Raw genomic sequence first — 18,656 nt, 5'->3', positions numbered from 1 at the left:
TAGACTCATATTATCTCTCATTCTATCTTCATTTGTGTCCTTCATCCAACAGTTTAATATCTAGATACAAAGAAAGACACATAGGAGTTCTTATGTTCATCATATGAACACGTTTACCTCAGAAAAACTTAAATCTGGAGAAGATGGAAAGAGAGGAGGAACAAACAAATAAAGGAAGAGGGGGCAAGACAAAAATGGAGGGAAACAACAGAATTACAAAGAAGCCTGGGAATGGGATGCCAATTCCCTTGGAGTGAGCTAATCCCTATGAGCTCTGACATCATTTTCTTTATCTAGGAATGCCATGTGGCAGGAGGCACAGACAAACACACCAAAAGAGTTTATTATTCAGACTACATCCACTACGTAGCAAATGTTTTTACACCGTTTTTGGTGTAAAAACTGCCATCTGTATATACCTACATCATAGTTTTTTTGTGTATGTATTTCGGCATCAGATTTCACACACTGGGCGCCCAGATATCTCAGTTGGTAGAGCGGGCGGCCATGTGTAGAGGTTTACACCTCGACGCAGCGGACCCGGGTTCGATTCCAGCCTGCGGACCTTTGCTGCATGTCATTCCCCCTCTCTCTCCCCCTTCACTTCTTCAGCTGTCCTATAATTAAAGGCCTAAAATGCCCAAAAAAATAATCTTTAAAAAAAAAAAGATTTCACACACTGATAGCACCACCACAGCACTAGGCAGATGTATGGTACAAGATCAGGTTGTATCATGCGTTAAATATATTCCCCGCAGTAGAAGGTTTGCAGTGGAGATGGCTTTGTTAGGCCTATTACCAGGGCTGGGCAATAAAAAGATCTCGAAACAGCATCGCGATAAAACTCAGGTTGATACCGATGATAAGCTTTGTACATATTTACCCAATAACACAACTGCCAGAGTCTGGCTTTTCGGCTTGCCGGCATGCCCACTTCCTATTTTTGAGCGTTTGTCTGTTGCCGGTGTTGTGTCGAAGTGTGTTCCCCCGTCGAATTGTGTTTCCCTTCTGTTAAAATGCATAGCGTCTCCATCCATAGTGGTTAGACATAAGGGTTGGTTCAGGTTTAGGAATAGGGGAAGTTGAAGTTGGAAAAGGGAGAAGAAATGAGCAAAAGTGGAGCCTAGGGCAACAAAAGTGATGGCGGACATGAAAGGGAACTCTCAAGCTGAATACATTGTTGATAAAAAGGGTTACACGACGTTGGTTGTGTGAAAATGGTTCTGGATTTCTCAAAAGCAACAAGGAGCAGATTAAGCCGGTCTGTGAAATATTTCGGCGGTTGATGTCAACCAGGACGGGAAACTCAACATCTCTTTCCCATCGCCTAAACAGATACCTTCCCAGCGACCACATCGAGAGTATGAGAATGCAGACTCATGCTGGCCCGAGTCCACACAGCCTGCAAGTTAAAAGTAGTAACGTTAGTTTGTCTGCTGTCAACAGCGTTAGCATTAGCTTTGCTATAGCTGCTGTACCAAAACAACAATCAATTGTGTCGTCTTTTGCAGCCATTGCCACATATGAAAAACATTCAAAAAACTATAACAAGCGCTATTTATTATTTTATAGCGAAAGACCCTTGTTTACACATGCACTTGTTTACTTTGTTTGGTTTTTTGCTATCTCTACAAACATTTGAGATGCTTTCTTGGCAGTTCACATTTAATATGTTGCTTTTTACATAGTTTTAGGTTGTTTACAAGATCAAAAGAAATGTAGCCAAAACTGACTTCTCACTTAGTCTCACAGTTTTGCAAACACAAAAAGATAAATGCAATTCTAGGATGACTCTGTATGAGGAAAAGGTGCTACTCTTAATTTTCTTTTGCTAGTAGAGGGCACTACTGCTCTGTTGATCAGTGTGGTATCTCATAATGTGAATATGTGAGTCCTCAACAAAAACATTGTTCTGAATATTGTAAAATGTATATGTTAATAAACTATATTCTAAAGTGTAATTAAACCTCTGGTTTCTTCAGGCTTCTTTGAACGGGCAGTATCAGCAAAAAAAAAATGATATGGTGATAAATATCAATATTGTTTAAAATGGGGAAATATATCGTGATCACTTTTTTGCCATATCGCCGAGCCCTACCTATTACTCTGATTTTCTTCAACTTCCGCTAGCAGCAATTTCTACCACCACTGAAAACTCAAGCAGTCCGAGCTGACCAATTATAACTCTTGTGGTCTCCAAGAGGTATCTCCGTAGCTACAACTGCCATGTGCGTAGGCTCCATAACTAAGCTGTAACCTTTTAACCCAGAACTAGAAATTTCACCTTCAGTGTGGACACAACACACTAAAGGAATCCACCCAACCATTACACACTCAGACACACTCTTCCTCTCTCCTCAATCTCAACTCCATCGCCTCACAACAGCCACAGTGTTCAGTGTCAACAGTGGTCACACTATGTGGCGCTAACATTAAAAATGCATCCAATTAAAGCTGCAGGGGGAAAATACTCCTCTGTAAACTGCAACAGTCTGTAACATGTTTGCAGCAATGATAGGCTTTCTAAACATATTAAGCCAAAGGAGCTCTACATTACTCATCCTGGCTGGCTGTCTGGCCAAATTCTGCCTCAATTGCACAGTTGTTTGATCAACTGTTGGTGCGCCGTGTATGTGCTAATGCGAGAGAGGGAGAAAAAAAGGACATGGATACCAGGCGAGCTGAATACAGTACGACAGCTTAGAGAAACGCAGCAAAACTTGTCTTCCTATACTTTCATGTGTCTGCAGTCGTGCTGTCACATTCTGCAGCTCTGTTCTGTCGACAGGCAGCGTCCCTCTTTCTTTCACTGTGCGTTACTTACTCTGCCGATGGTCGGCGCGTGTGTATTTGGGAGTGTATGTGTATTAAACCTGTCGCTTTCTGTGCTCTGACGTTCATGTGCTTATCACTTCGGCTGATCCCTGCTTGTCGCGCATGTGTGTACAGTGTATGTGTCTGTCTGTCTGTCATATACATGTGGGTGTGTGTTTGTGTGCGAGGCAGATGTTCCCCGAGCGGTGCCATTGCTCAGTGTTCACACACACCGCGCTAAGGAAGATTAACCAGTACTTTATTTATTTATTTGCTTCACTCCCAATCCTCCTTAATCCCTGGTAGCAAAGAATACAGGAGGAAAGGCAAGAGTTCTGCACCACTCAGGACCTACTTTTACAAATGACTAACTTGTCTGGTTCAGGGCCATGAGAAACATGTTAAGTGCACATGCACTTGATGTTTGAATTTGAACCACAATAAGATCTTCAAAGTATCACTTTTCATTGAGATAGTGCAGCGCTGATATTCAATTCAATATCAAATTACTATAATATGCCTCTTAAAACAAAAAGCAGAAAAGGCAGCCCATAGTTAATTTAGGTTAGAAGAGTTTAAGTCTACAGTCAGGGCTATGGTTACATAGTCCAGAAATGCACTAAATTGGCAAATCTAGACTTGCATTCACTTTTTGTCGCTAGAAATCTGCGTAAAAGAAATTAATCTGTCCTCCTATTCCGCAGTCCCACATGTGCCCACTGTAAAAAAACAAATGTATGTTTTTTGGAAACAAATGGTTCTTGAATCATAGCACATAGCAGTATTGACACTGGACGCAGGCTTCTCGGCGGGGACTGGCTGGATTTTTTAGACAGAGCCAAACAAGATCCTGCACAGCTCCTCATAAACAGCAGCTGCAGACTGCTCAGTTCCCAGTTCCTTCCCAACCGCCAGCTCAGGAGGGTCCAATCAAAACCAGCCACATTACTCCCTTACTTTGCCTTTGCGTGCCAAGTCTGCTCCGTGTTGGGGGGCGGAAAAGCCAGGACTAAAACAGAGAGTGTGCACAATCACAGAGCTGTGAATTTAAAGAAAAATCTGTTTACCTGTGTGAACTTTGACCTTGGTGGTACTGCCGCTGTGGTGGCCGCCCCCTCTCCCACCCCGCCCTTCATGTATTCCTCACGCACGGTCCTTCACTGACCCCTCCTTTAAGCGGTGATCTGAGGGGAAGGAAGAAAGAAGAAAAGGCTGTTAATTTTCTTTTAATGGAATGCCAGGGAGAACCTGGTTCAGACAGAGGACAAATGTATCACAGAGAAATACACCCTGGTGTCGAAAAATGTATGCAGGAAGCCATGAGGGAGTTTGCTATACTACCCCATTTACTCTACCTCCTAACCCTGCCGGAGAGCCAGTGAACCAATGAACAACTGCACCACCTATTACAGTGCCGTGCCTGTATACTGCAGCAGTCCTGTATACCCCCCCCCCAATGTCCTTCCTAAAGGTTATCAGCAGCCTGGCACTTGGTCAGCCCTCATCCTGAGTCCATTACACACACAGCGGCTAGATTCACTGCCTTAATACACCTTTCTTAGTCGCTCCTCACTGCTTTGCTGCACCCTTTACAGGCTGATATAAATCCAGCAGAGGCCCAGAACACACATACACAGGTTTTGGGATTAGCCTACCAGCACATTGCTATTCTGTTTCTAGACATCTGCCATGCACTTCAATTGGTGTAAATGTCAATATGAAAACTGAGATGAAATAACATATTAGCCTGCATATTACCCAACCCTGATTTTAAAACTAACCCCTTCTCCCTCCCTTTGCAAGACTTTTGAGCCTTGCCAACAACGTTAGTGGTTTATCAGGTCAGAAATTCAACTTTTATGACCGAATATCTGTAAAACTTATAGCATTACCATCAATCTAAGCTGTACTTTGTGATGGTGCTAATAAGCAAAGTTGCTTAGTTTAGCATGCCAAAAGTCTTAAGAGTTGGCATCAGTATCAGTATGTTAGCACTGTCACTGTCACCATGCTGATGTTAGCACTTAGCTCAAAGCCCCTGCTGTGCCTAAGTACAGCCTCACATAGCCTTTAGCGTGGCTGTAGACTCTTAAGCCCCTTTCCCACTGGCCAAAAAACCCACTAACACCCACTAATATCTGGCTTTTGTCTTCAGTGAAAAAGGTTACAATTGGCATTCATACGCGGAACAAATGACTTTGTAGTAGTCACAGGTATTTATCAGCTCTAGCTTTGATCGGCAGTGATGGGAACATGACTGTTGCTGTTGAGTTTTTCAAATGTATCTTTGAACACCACAAACTGAGTGCCATCTACTTCCATTATATTAAAGAGAAGGCAGACATCTCTCTGGTCGATATCTCCAACACTGCGCAACAATCTAGATAATGAGAACTCCAGGTAAGAGGAAATATATGTATTTTTAATTTTGGGGTGTCCCTTTAAGGTCTTCTGGTAAAGACAGTCCCCTAGGAATACACACAACTCTCTTTTCGCCTCCATTGTTTCATCACTTACAATCTCTACAACTGGTACAAACAAGCTTCCTCTGCTTCAGGCTGCCCTTGTGGCCATTTTCCAAGAGGTTCAGTATATCTTGGCACTTCTAATCTGAGTCAAAGAAATGTTGGCCAGTGGGAACCAGCCATTTACATAAAAATATGGGAAAGTGGAAGAGATTTGATGTCAGTAATACTAGAAAACTACATCAACTATACAAGGGAATCAAGGTAATAGTATGCCACACTGGATTTCCACATGGCAGGATTTTGCTGAAGTTAGTATAAAATTAAGGTGTTCATGATTTCTTTTTTTAATGAAACATTTAAATGTCTAATTAATTAAAGTTTAGAAAAACTGACAACAATTATTTTATTTCCTAAATATCTCCTATTGATATTTAGAGCAATAGATGGATGGTTTAAACAGGAGGGGCATATGGATGGAATGGGGCCCCCCATACATCTCAACACCTGCTTGTTCATTTAATCCATGACAAAAAGGGAGCATACTGAAGAACAAACTGTGGGAAGAGGGGGTTGATTTTGGACTGGGGCCAAAAAGAAGAGGACATCGCGGAGGAGAAACCCATAAATACGCAGGGAGGCGAGCAGGTGTCGCAGACAAATGTGATTTACAGGGTCCAAGTCCCATACAGTGCTGACAGGTAAGCCTATTAGGTTGATATTACCCAGCTATAACACGCACCAATGGACCCTCTTAAAAACGTCTGTGCATTGAGTGCGCAAAGGTTATGGGTTTAAGAGAAAGATTATAATATCACATTGTTAAGATGGCCATACATTCAGAAAATTCAATTATTATATTAAAACAGATTTTCAATTGGTTTTATTCATTTTATTACATATATTTTAAGGTTAAAACAAGAGAGCGATGTTTGGCTGCCTTAAGGTCGGTAAAAACAACAACAACTTGCTTTTATTACAGTAGAGGTTAGCGTGGATTCTGGTTTAAGAGCAAAACTGGGAAAATATTTTTTCTCATACTCTAAAATAACATCAGGCTTCAAAGCCAAAGACTGCGAGAGAGTGCTAAATACTGAGATGGCAGTGCATTTCTGCACATCTGAAGCTGCCGGGAGAGCAATCACTAAAGAATGCAAACGTTTATGAGAAACTAAATGCACTAGAAAATCGAGCGGAGATCAGCAATCGAGTTTCACTTGTAATACTGCATAAGAGACACGAGACTACAAGAAAATTGCTACCACTTGAGCAGCACACTACAGATGATGCTGAGAGCAACACAGCACAAAGCAATGTGTTCCTAATAATGTGGTGAATATCGCAGTGAAGAGCTGAATGCTTCGTACAAGCTTCTGCAGACTCCAGCTTTTTTTTCCTGTCAGAAGTGTGAACTCTTTCATCCCGGATATAAGAGGCTGCGGTAAAATCCTCAAAGAAACTAATCGTGTTAAATGAGGTTTGTGTCTGTATCCATGACTGTGTGTTTGCATGGGTGTGTGTGTTTGCATGTGTGTGTGTGTGTGTGTGTGTGTGTGTGTGTGTGTGTGTGTGTGTGTGTGTGTGTGTGTGTGTGTGTGTTGTTATAGGTGTCTCTGTGAGACTAAAAAGTCCTGTCACCTTTGAATCTAAATTCTGTGTCAACTCTCCTGTTTCATAATCATGCTTGGTATTACTCTCTTAACACTTCAATCCTGGTAATCGTATCTGATGATGTGGCTGTTCATTGACGGAGATAAACCAATTTTCTGTGCAAAGCCTTTAAAGTGATTCAAATGCTGGAGATGATAAAGCCCAAGTTTTCCTGTTAAAAGCTCTTAACACCACAACGTTTACTTTAGCTTCCTGGGGGGGAATCCTAGTCTCAAGCGGCTGCTCAACTTATACACACACTCACTCACACACACGTACACACACGTACACCTCTTATCATCCAAGGCTGAGGAAGCAGAGGAGCTATAAAAGCCAACCTCATCTCCTTAAAACAGGCAGGGCTGTCCCTGGGCGTCTTAACACAACTCATCAACTGTTAAACCAGAGAGAGAGGCAGAGCAGTAAAAATCAATGCCCCCCAACACGGCAAACAGCAGTCAATGATGTTAGGTGGAAGAGGAAAGAGCGAGAATTTGCAGCAGCGTCTGGAAAAGGAAGGAGAAGCGAGCAGGAGGGCGGGAACGAGGGAGAAAGTCCATTTTACACTAAAAGCAGTAAGCTACTATATGTAATTGATAACCTCTATGCAAATAGAAGAACTCTAAAGACCAGATAATGCAATTTACGTAAAGAAGCAGAGTCTCTGAAATCGATTGGCGCTGTGAGTGAGAGAAGCCATTTCCCTCTAGCCAAGATAAAACACTTTACTATGAGCTTTCAGATACTTATCAGGAGGAAATTAGCGGAGGAATACCATTTTCCCAAAACAAACAGGTCAAGTCTTTCTCCTCCTTGAGTGGTCCCTCCCTCTCTTTCACTCTCTCCCACTCTGATATCATCATCTCTTATTTCCTCCCATTTAAATGCCAACAGCGAGGAGGCAGGGGCCGCATTTCATTCAAACAGATCATTTGTAATAAAAATAAAAAAAAAACCAGGCAGGCGGGCCTCGTCCCCCGGCAGGAGCAGGTTGTTGTTTGAAACGGAGAGGATGAGGTCTCCGGTTCGCCTCGGCTCCCGGGAGCAACCCCAGAGCCTGCCAGCGCACGTACACTCTGACGCAAGTCCGACAAAAATCTTCGAGCCAGATCTCACCAAAACAATATCTGCCGTTTTGGCCTGCAGTGTGTTCCTGGCTGAAAAGACGAAAGAAACGGAAAAAAAGAAAGAAAATACTCATAGGAACAGAGCACAAAGAGATGTTGAAGCAGCCCACACAAGACAGCCTTGTCGGTGCGAGAGAAGAGGGCGGCTCGGCGTCAACATCAACACCGGTTCTCCAGTCATCGCTCAGCAGGTAATTATGATAACAACGTGTTCCCTAGGCAGCTTCTCTCTGATTTAGTTTCCAAGCACTTACCCTTCCTAAAATCTTCTCCCGATAACATCTCATATGATTACAAAGTCAAGATCCTTTTCAAGGAGCGCCCACTTATGTGCCTCTAATTTGGTGTATATAACTCTCCCTCTTGTGACTGCTCAATGATGCTTCTCATTTTATTGTGTATGCTTAGTTAAGATGTTGCACCGTTCGAACATTTTGAATGATGCCACGACATAAATGAACCTCACCTACCAGCACCATCTGTTATTGAGCGCTCCACTGCCTGCTATTAGTTTCAATTGTAAACACAGCCTAGCCACATGGGGAAATACATCATTTCATTGTGTCTGTTATCATCCAGTTTTAACAGTGGGAATTTGGCCCTGAATGGAGTCGCTGGAGTTGACCCTGTGATTACCTCTGCGATGAGGCATTTTCCTTGGCTGTCATCACAGCGGACCCCTTAAACAGCCAGCGCTGCTCAACAATCTCAACAGCAACCGGGCTAGGCTGTTGACATACTGAAGACATTTAAGATAATCCCGGAGATGTCTCTGTGTTTTTCAAGATTACATCTTCAAAGGGGAAACGCGGCCAGCAGCCTCTACTTGAAAGGGAGAGAGATGCGGAGGGCTCTTGTTCTGAAGGAGGGGGTGGAATAGCTCAAGAATGCAATCATGGTTGTTGAGTGGAAGAAGGCCTGTCCTGGCTAGCTAAGCTGGCGGGTGGTGGAGAGGAATCAGACTTGAGAGAGAAAACACACCTGTTGGGATAGGACAAAACAGAGTGAAGTAAAGAAAGGACTCTCACCGGTGTGACCTGACACAGGCTGTAAATCACACAGTTCATCTCTGGCCCAGCCCTGCCTTTTATAATGTCGGGCATGATGTCACGTTGAGGTTCAATGTGGTTAGAGGGTAAAATACACACAAAAAGCACCTTTGTCACATGGATAACCAAGTGGCAGGGCTTTCATAACACTTTCACAAAAATGGCAGACATGGATATGTCTTAACATTGCAAATGCAATATAGCCAATCACACAATACAGGTATATTTAATTGACATTGATTCTGACCAGTTTTTGCACTTGGGTACTCCTTTAATATGTTTCTATTGTCTGTTATTCCAGTGCAGATGCCACACAAAACTTTTGAGACAAATCTTCATGCCTATCCACATCAGTGTGGACTTTGTCTTAAATTAATCTCCTGGATCAAAATGTGACAAAGTGTGGTGTTTGCCAAGAAAAGGAAAGTTAAAGGTTATTAATCCCTGAGGGAAGATCTGTCCTCTGCATGTGACCCATCCTGACTATTTAGGACTTAGCTTCCTGTACTGTTGGTGCTGTAACTCCAGTGATCATGACTTGAACTCCTACATAGCTTCAAGGCAGTTCTCTCTCACAGTGACACGCTTTACATACTGCATCATCACAAAGCATTTTTAGATACTTTACATGACATCAGTGAGGAGCTGTGAGCTGTGCTGTGTGACTACTTTACATCTCCCAGCCTCATACAAGCATTAGAGATGCTAAATGAAATGTGTCACACACAAATTGCTTTGGAAGTATTAAATAAAAGCAAGAAATTATGACTCATATCTGCAACAAATGTCAACAGTGACGTCCTCTCTGAGCGCCTCTTAATGAATCATGGAAGTGTTTGCTAACGTGGCTCTGACGGACAAAGAAGTCAGCCGTATCCTTTCCAGCTGCTGACCGGCATTGTGAGAACATTGCCAGTAATTATAGGACCGGAGTATTTTGACACAGAACACGGGGGTGAACAGGGAGGAACACAGAAGTAATAATAGCAATTTCTAATACAGCAAATAGCCAGCAAAAACTGAGGCTTTATGCTTCCTTTCAGCTCAGTCCTCCCTCTCGGCTGGCTTGGTGACATCATCAGTGAGTTAGTGACCAGAAACCAGAGCTGGGATCAAAAGGCACAGAGTGAGGTCTGTCTGTTATCAGCTGCACATACTGTACGCCATGAGAAGGCACAAACACCCAGGCAAAGAGGCACAAGTCACACAACCACCAGAAGGCTATTTTAGAGCGGCAGAAGACGAGACAAAGATAAACAAATATGTCATCAGCAGGAGGCTGGGACTGAGTAGACAAATCAGTTGAATCATAATTGAGACTCACAGATAGGGACTTATTTTAGAATGAGTAGCAATAAACAGCAACCTAAGTGTCGGCAGACAAAGCAGCATTAGGTACAGCATGGTTCCTCTGAGCGAGCTCTGCGGTGGGCCCCTCCTCCGTCTCTCCAGCCTCACTGGCCACGGTTGAAAAATTAATGCAGCAAACTGACAACACTTAGGGCCTCCCTCTTTCTTTCTTTCTCTCTCACCCTCTCTCCCCTCCCCATGTACCAAACAGGATCAATTACCAAAGCTGGGCTCCACTCAGTAGCGCTAAAGAAACAAGAGGCACTCTCCATCACAGCTGTGTGTGTGTGTGTGTGTGTGTGTGTGTGTGTGTGTGTGTGTGTGTGTGTGTGTGTGTGTGTGCGTGTGTGTGTGTGTGTGTGTGTGGTTCAGGCAGGCTTATGACGAGCAGAAAGAGGAGGAGGAGGTGGTAATAGTCTGTTTGCTTCTCTCTAATGACAGCGGCAGAGTGGATTAGTGAGCCTCCTAACCCATCAGCATCACTCCTCCCAGTAAGTGATAGAGCATGTAAATAACCAGTTGTGGCCACTAGCAAGAGGAAAGAAAGGGAGACAGGGAGGCTAATGAACTGAGAGGGTCTAAATGTGTGCTATGTGAGTGTTAACAATACAAAGTGAAAATATCGATACACATGGTCATCTTTAAGATGCGCCTTTATTTTGAAATCCCCACAAAATAATTGTTCTTTTTACTAAAAAGGGTTAGTTTTTTTTTTTTTTTAAATGTCTGGAAGAGCTTAGTAATGAAATTGTCTAATCATATTTTAGTTGCTCATTAAAATTATATATAAATGTAACTCATTGTGTTAAATGGTCTTATGTATCGACTTGTATCGGTCGCAGGCCTCTGAATTGAATTGAAATCGTAGCAGACTTTGTGATATCAGTAAATATTAGGAGTTGTGACGAGATCTCTCATCCCCACGAGATTAAACATGACGAGATTTCTCGTCAAGGTAAAAAAAAAAATGTCTCGCGATATCAGTACACAAGTGCAGAGCAGCCGCCTTGAAATTACCACAGAAAATCCCCCCGCCGTTCTCCAAAGTTGACTCTGAGTTTACTTCTGCAAAACCAATTGTTAGAATGTTAGAGAGTACCGCTGCTCTCTCTCTCTCTCTTTCTCTCTCTCTCTCTCTCTCTCTCTGTCTCTCCCCCTCTCTTGGCCAAGACACACACATGTCCGCAGCGTGCAGTTCACTGTGGCGCTGTTTTCAAAGAGAAATGTTCTTCCTTCGTCCTATATTTGTCATAAATCAATACTAGAGTAGCCTACTTCCTTGTTTTGTGCTGCAATTAATAAAATGCAGAGGAGGAGAAAACAGCATCTGTCTTCACAAAATCATCATCTGTTGAGTGTTTGATGGTAATTTATTTGTGCTTTAGAATGTAATCAATGTGAAACAATAGTAAAATAAGCTTAATTTCTCTCTGTCTACTGTACAATGACAAATTCAAGTACAAAACATTTGGTCTCACCTGTCTCAACTACTGCCAGAAAATGCTTAGTTATGTTGTAACCTTGGTTTTCTGAGTTAAGAGACTCTCTCTCCACCATACATATGGGATAAGTAACAGTGTAACGGTTAGTTATACAGGAGAGAAGCCAGTCATTTGAGTTTATGGAAAAACCCTTTCAGTGCTCGGTTTTCATTTTGTGACGTTTGATTAAATAAAGGACTATTTTTCCAGTCTTATTTCTTCATTGAAGTTTTCTGTAAAATAGTGTTAAAATCTTGTCTCGATCTCGTGAACCCAATCTCGTGTCTCGTCTCCTCTCGTGAGCTGGGTGTCTTGTCACACCCCTAGTAAATATTGTATCATAATAATAATAATATTGTGACGTGAAAAAAACGAGTGATTTAACCCCCTAGTGAGTACGTGTGAGCGTGTGTGAGAGAGAGAGAGAGCGAGAGAGAGAGAGAGTGTTTCGTCCGTGCGCCTTCATTTGTATGCAGGTGGAAATTTCGAGGAGTTCCATTTCTACAACATCAGCCAAGTTATTCAAATGCAGCACATCTGACTGGAGAGGATAACATAAAGAAAGGCATCAGCAGAAATGGCAGCAGGCAGTAATCCCCCGGCCAGGCCACTTGTGTTTGACGCGCAGGCAGGCTGCGCTGTCAGTGGCAGCACCCATACAGGCCTTATCAGTGGCAGCCATAGGACTCTTCTAATAACCCTGCTGATGCTATGTGGTGCAAAGACGGACAGGGAGACGGACAAACAGACAGACAGGTTTCACTTCCCACTTAAAGAAAGAGCCTGAGCGCCAGGCATCAGCCTGTCGCTACTGAGTGCATTTACTCATTTCGTAGCATGTAATGTTCTGACAGCTTCATACATGCTGACACTTTCATCTAAATGCACTCCAGTGTTGACCGCCCCATCTTTTAACCCCCTGCGCACGCAAACGCACATTTTGCATTCATCACAGCGTTGTCTAAACTCGGTCGTGCTGCAGCCCCAGTAGGAGGGTATCTGACTCCAGCATCATTATCACCATTCAAAAAGATAAGCACAATGCTTCCAGCCTCTTCTTTGTGATTTATGCCCTTGTGCTATTACCTCTGTTGGCATTAATATCCATCTGTAGTTCCAATCACACCGCCTCACCACCGCGGCTCCTGATGCTCTCAGGACAGAAGCCGTGGCTCGACGGGAAACAGCTTACGTAAATACACAGGCTGTTGACACAAGATGGGCAGCGCATGGTTGCCTCACTGCTATGACGCGACTCGCCGATCAGGGTACAGATAAGAACAGCCATCCCTTTATTGTTGTTTCTTTTCATTACTGTCACCGTTCATCTCCGTCTTTACATCCTTTCATCTTGATATACATTTCATATCTCCAGAAGCATTTTTTCTCTGCTCATCTTAAGAGACTGGGGTAGTTGTTACTGAAAGGAACGGAAAAATGCACACACAGTGCTGCAGGACTCCATTTGTAGTTAATGAATACCTCGAATATTGACACCAGTAAATGAAGGTGTCACTCAGATGACGCAAAAAGAAAATAGAGCAGCATCGCCGAATGGAAGTGGCTCCAGGCGTTCTCTGCGCTTATGTGACCCAATAATCATTATCCTCAGAAAGGCTCCACAACCAATTGAAGTGTCATGAAAACATCTACTCTTGTGTGCCTTGAAGCAGCCTTGGAGCACTTTGAGCACAGTGACCGGCACGCCACATGCCGTATAAAGACTTAATCAGGTCTCCTGTGTGGAAGAGAGAATTCCCTCTGCAAAGGCTGATGGGAACCTTGGCGATGACACAGAGAAGCCTGCTGGCCTGTCAGCTCGTCTCGATGCAGCTCAAATCAGCACTCAGCTCCGGAGAACTTCTACTGCTGCACTGACACGCACTCATACACTGGCTGACACGAATCTCCAGCTTCACTTCAAACATCCGCTCAGTCCCTCAACATCATACTCGACATGTGCTGTGTGTGTGTGTGTGTGTGTGTGTGTGTGTGTGTGTGCGTGTGTGTGTGTGTGTGAGAGGGCTGAATCATTCCAGCTATTGAATTCGATATTGTGTGGCACAGCACCATCTCAAGATACATGTAGGAGAGCAGGAACGTTTTTGGCTGCAGGGAAGATGAACTGTTAAAGGTTATATTAACTCTATTTGGCATGATAGTATACATCAATGTGTTGCAATTGTCTGTGCTGCATCAAGGCAACAAATGTCTATCTAACCTAATATCTAAACTTAGCCAAGCTATTAACGTTCTAGACATATTTTCATTTGATTAATAAAACATAAACCTATGATAATAATGAGAATTTTATAATTTATGTCTTAGAAGTCTTGAAACACTTTCCTTTGATGAGAACAGATAACAAACAACAAGCTGATGCTAATCTGTTGCAAGGCATCATCTTTAAAATGCACAACATACAAGCCCCGGATGAGGAGAGCTTTAAGAAATCAATACAAAGCCCTAATTCCTTTGACAGATCTTATCAAGTCAAGATGGTGACTGATATTTTATGTGCCACCAAATTGCAAGGAGAGAGCTTTTAATAATTGATGGTGCTGGAGCAGGGAGATTTTTAACCGCTCTCCTCCTGTTATCAATCATTAATGGAGTTTCCATCAAAAACACTTCAACCCCTCAAGTATCAAATCTCTCTTGAAGGTGGAGGGCCCACATTCAAACATCCCACTTAATCCAAGGGCACACATTGGCTCTCCCTTACTCTCATTTTCGCTTGTGTAAATTAGGATAATAACAGCACAAATTGCAAAATTGTTCACAGCGTAAGTGTAAAAGTAGGCATTTTAGCTGAGGTCTTCTTGTGAGTGATGAGGGTTAATGGGAAAATTCTAAATGTTTAAATCACAGGGGGGAAACAGGCTGCCAACCAGCGTCTTTACTTGTTTTTCTCTCTTTGCCATATACGTGCAGAGCTGTTTAAAGCTCTATCTATCTACCCGGCTCGCTCTGCTCTGTGAAGCTGCAAGGCCTGCACAGTCAATGTCATACAGGACGCAATGTGCATCAGCGACGCTCGCAGAGCATTAACACTGATGTTACCCTTTAAAACAACCACAAGGTTACAGACAGTGCTGCATGTGCATGTAAAGATGCACACACACACACACACACACACACACACACACACACACACACACACACACACACACACCAGAGCCAGCTAGAGTTTACTGCTTTGGACTGACTTTAAGGGATCAGCCAAGATCCTTATATCTCAAAGTCCAGCACCCAGCTGGGGTAACATTGTGTAAAATGTACTTATATTACTGCAGCATCTTCTCCGACAATCCCACAGCCTCAGATACCGCATGCACATCATGCGCACACTAGGCTACATGAGCGCAGCAGCTAAGTGATAGCAGAAATGATAGAGTGTTCGTAATTACACATCAAGATGGTTTTGACAGTGTTCGTTGTGCCAGTGATCAGTGTCATGGCGCAGTGCCAGCAGCGACTCGGTTCTGTTTGATTTGTAGCTGCAGCTGAGTAGCCGGTGATACACAAGGAGAGCTGCAGTGGCACTCTTTCACTTTCTCTACCTCCCTTCCACCTTCTGCCAGCCCTCACCCCACCCACACTCGCACTGTCCTGTTTCACTGGCCCGACCTTGCCTGTCATCAGTATAAAACACCTTTTCCAGGCTGCTGCATAACAGGCGCAGAGAGAGGACACTTAATAGGATTCTTCTAGTGAAGAGTGAGAGGTATAAGCTAATGTTCACCATGTATAACATCTTAGTTTAGCATGTTAGCAGGTCAACATTTGCTACTAAGCATGGGAATGTCATTACTTTTACAGATATTTGGTCATAAACCAAAGAATAAAACTTAATTTGATGATGACCGGATTGATGACCGAATTGTAGGGCTGCCACCTCTTAGTCGATTAGTCGACTAATCGGTCGTTTTGGTCTTAGTCGACTAAGATTTCTTTAGTCGATTAGTCATTTTCTTATGCTTGTTTATGCTTAATTACTTATTTCCAAGAAACTTCTGAGCACATTTATGGTAAACACAAGATTTAAAGTGGTGCTTTTGCAGGATTAATTGTGGAGAAACTCAGTTTTACAGATGGTTAATTAACTACATTTATATTGTGCTTTTCTAGTCTTAACCACCTCTCAAAGCGCACCGCTCTGTCAGTTAAACCAACTAATCGATTAGTCGACAAAATCGTAGTGCGCCTTTAGTCGACTAAGAATTTCTTTAGTCGAGGACAGCCCTACCGGATTGATGACCTGACGATGACGATCACCAAAGTTATTGCAATTCAATTCAAATTTCAGCACAATTCATCTGGTACTTGTTTAAATATTTCAGTCTAACCAAAGTGGTGGTCGGACCGAGAGACCGACAGTCATCCCTAGAGCCATACCATCTAGCATGGTTAGAAATGGAAAACGTTCGCTGTGTGGTCACTGATAACATATCAAAATAAGATATCAAGGTGAATGGTTGTTGTTGAGCACAGACCCATTAAAGAGTGATTTATACATTAAGCATACTGTGAGCCCTGGCGTTGGTACTGTAAGGGCGTTTTCCCACCTCAAAGTCCAGACCAAGGTCTGAACCAACGTTTGATTTACATTGTATATATTTGATCCAGTTCTTTTTGGTGTCACATAGTGATTTTGCTAGCGCACTAAAGAACTTTCCATGACATACCTACGGCGTTTCATCACCACGTAAGTGTGTTGCGTCTCCCTTTGATTGGTGAGTAGGCGGGCGTGCGTCTGACGTTGGCCTCTTTTGATTGAACCAAAATTTGGTCTTTTGATCGGACCAAAATTTTGACTTTTAGACCGTGGTCCGAGGCACCTTTCTGACTCTCTAACTGAAATGTCCGAAAGTCCGGACCAAATGAGGTAGGTGTGAAAACGCCCTAAATGAACAAAATTAAAGCACAGAGCAAGCAATATTTGCTTAGTGAATGTTATCTGAAATGTGCAGGTTTTTTTAACAGCTTGAAAGTGTACATTGCCTTCTAATCTTAAACCAGTGCAGCAGTGCTACTGAAGGGCTGGTCTTTACGGTGAATATGTACAGTATATTAACTCACAAAGTATAACCTAGACACTTAGGTAAACATCTATCTTCGATCCTACTGTTCTCTCTGCACTTGACAAAGCATTTACATTCAGAACAGCGAGGCATCATGGGCTTGGGCTCCTGCCAACTAAGTGTCACAGGTCAATTATCTTTCAAAAGATAACAGCCGTGTCTGTCATTTATCTAATCTGGGCCCGATTTCCATCTCAGGGATTTATTCTAAGTAAACAAGATGTTAAGGTATTCGTTTTGAAAGGGGACTAATCTGCTCGTCACACATGCTAGCCTTTCACTTTGTGACTCTGCTGACTCACATGAGATGAGCTGAATCAAAGCAGCTTCAGATTCAGTGACTCAGGAGTTTTGTAAAGTATTCATGAGGCTTTGAGTTAATCAAATGGGTCAACTGCTTTATCATAAAGGACCATACCCTGTGGTTTCGTAGCATGATTAAAGACCTCTGAATAGCTGGCCAAATCTAGGATTTTTTTTTAGCCTTTTTTCCAAAGGCTCATTTACCAGATCAGAGCTTTGTATTGGGAATGGGGTTGTCATTTGCCAGAGCACGACAAATAGCAAATAGTCGGATTATCAGGCTAGTGGTTTTGCATGTTGAGCCCCTTAATATCACCAACCATTTTTTATTATTATTATTATTACACCAGAAATGTAAAGGAGTTTCCTTTCAGATTTCCTTTCCCTGCTTTTCAGACAGCCTTTGGTGCCCATCAATTTAACTTGAAAATCAAGTTGCTCTACAATTGTGGAACAATTTTCAAAACTCTCCAACATCTGAGAGCTGACAGTCGAATGCTGAAAAGCTTTGCACAGACAAGCTGTGTTGTCAGAAAATCTAATCAGAATGGCAAGTGAGTAAACATGGATGTGAAAAGGAGCATGTGAATTTAGTTGTTTCTTGCTTTACAAAGGTTGCTCTGAAGTCTCAGATGTTGTAGCATCTTTAAATACACCGGCAGGAGGAGCTTACTCTGCTATCAACCACATCACTATGTTCAGATAACATAACTAAAGGGCAACATAATACTGTAGGTGGTGTGATAGAATAGCTATCTCAATCAAGTTTCAAGTATCTGCACATCAAACTTAATTATTTAGTAAAATGAACAGAAACAAATGGCAGCCAAGAAGGTTAGAAATCCATCTGAAAATGTATATTAAATACAGTGCAGGTGATTTGTAGTTAATGGGATACAACATGCAAAAACATTTTCCATTTTCCCATGAACATCTGAGCTGAGCATTTACCAGTCTTGTCACTTGGCATGAACTCAACTGTTTTGAGGGAAACGCTGCAACTGAGCAAAAACACTGAGCAGAATCAATACACAGCCATTAATATCTCAAGATGGTACGTGAAGTATCAAACTTGGCAGACACTATGTATGTCAATCCACAGTTACACCCTCTCAAACACAACCGAACAGCCGCAATTAACACCCTTTTATTCATTCTGTCATTGGTTTTGTCATTAATGGTGCTGCCCCAGGCACAAAGATCCAGTTTAACTGTCAAAATCCTCCTTTCAGATCAAGTGCGCATTATCGCAGCTGACGAACAGCCTGATAAAACCGACGTTTTGCTCTGCTCTTTGCACCTGCGAGTCTGAAAAAGAGCTTTATCGGGAAGA

General features: G+C 42.7%; 1 protein-coding gene across 3 annotated transcripts in view; it reads right to left on the bottom strand.

The window, feature by feature from the left end:
* The window catches only part of zmiz1a (zinc finger, MIZ-type containing 1a), a 107,187-nt gene that overhangs the window by 76,169 nt on the left and 12,362 nt on the right, over nucleotides 1-18,656 (bottom strand). For all 3 annotated transcript variants that reach the window (XM_028603570.1, XM_028603572.1, XM_028603571.1), the window contains exon 2: nucleotides 3,882-3,998. The gene's annotated coding sequence lies outside the window, so the exon portion shown is untranslated. The remainder of the gene's footprint in view (nucleotides 1-3,881; nucleotides 3,999-18,656) is intronic.

This window comes from Perca flavescens, chromosome 17 (assembly GCF_004354835.1).
Source record: "Perca flavescens isolate YP-PL-M2 chromosome 17, PFLA_1.0, whole genome shotgun sequence".
Taxonomy (NCBI): Eukaryota; Metazoa; Chordata; class Actinopteri; order Perciformes; family Percidae; genus Perca; species Perca flavescens.
This window is presented reverse-complemented; position numbering and strand designations above follow the sequence as displayed.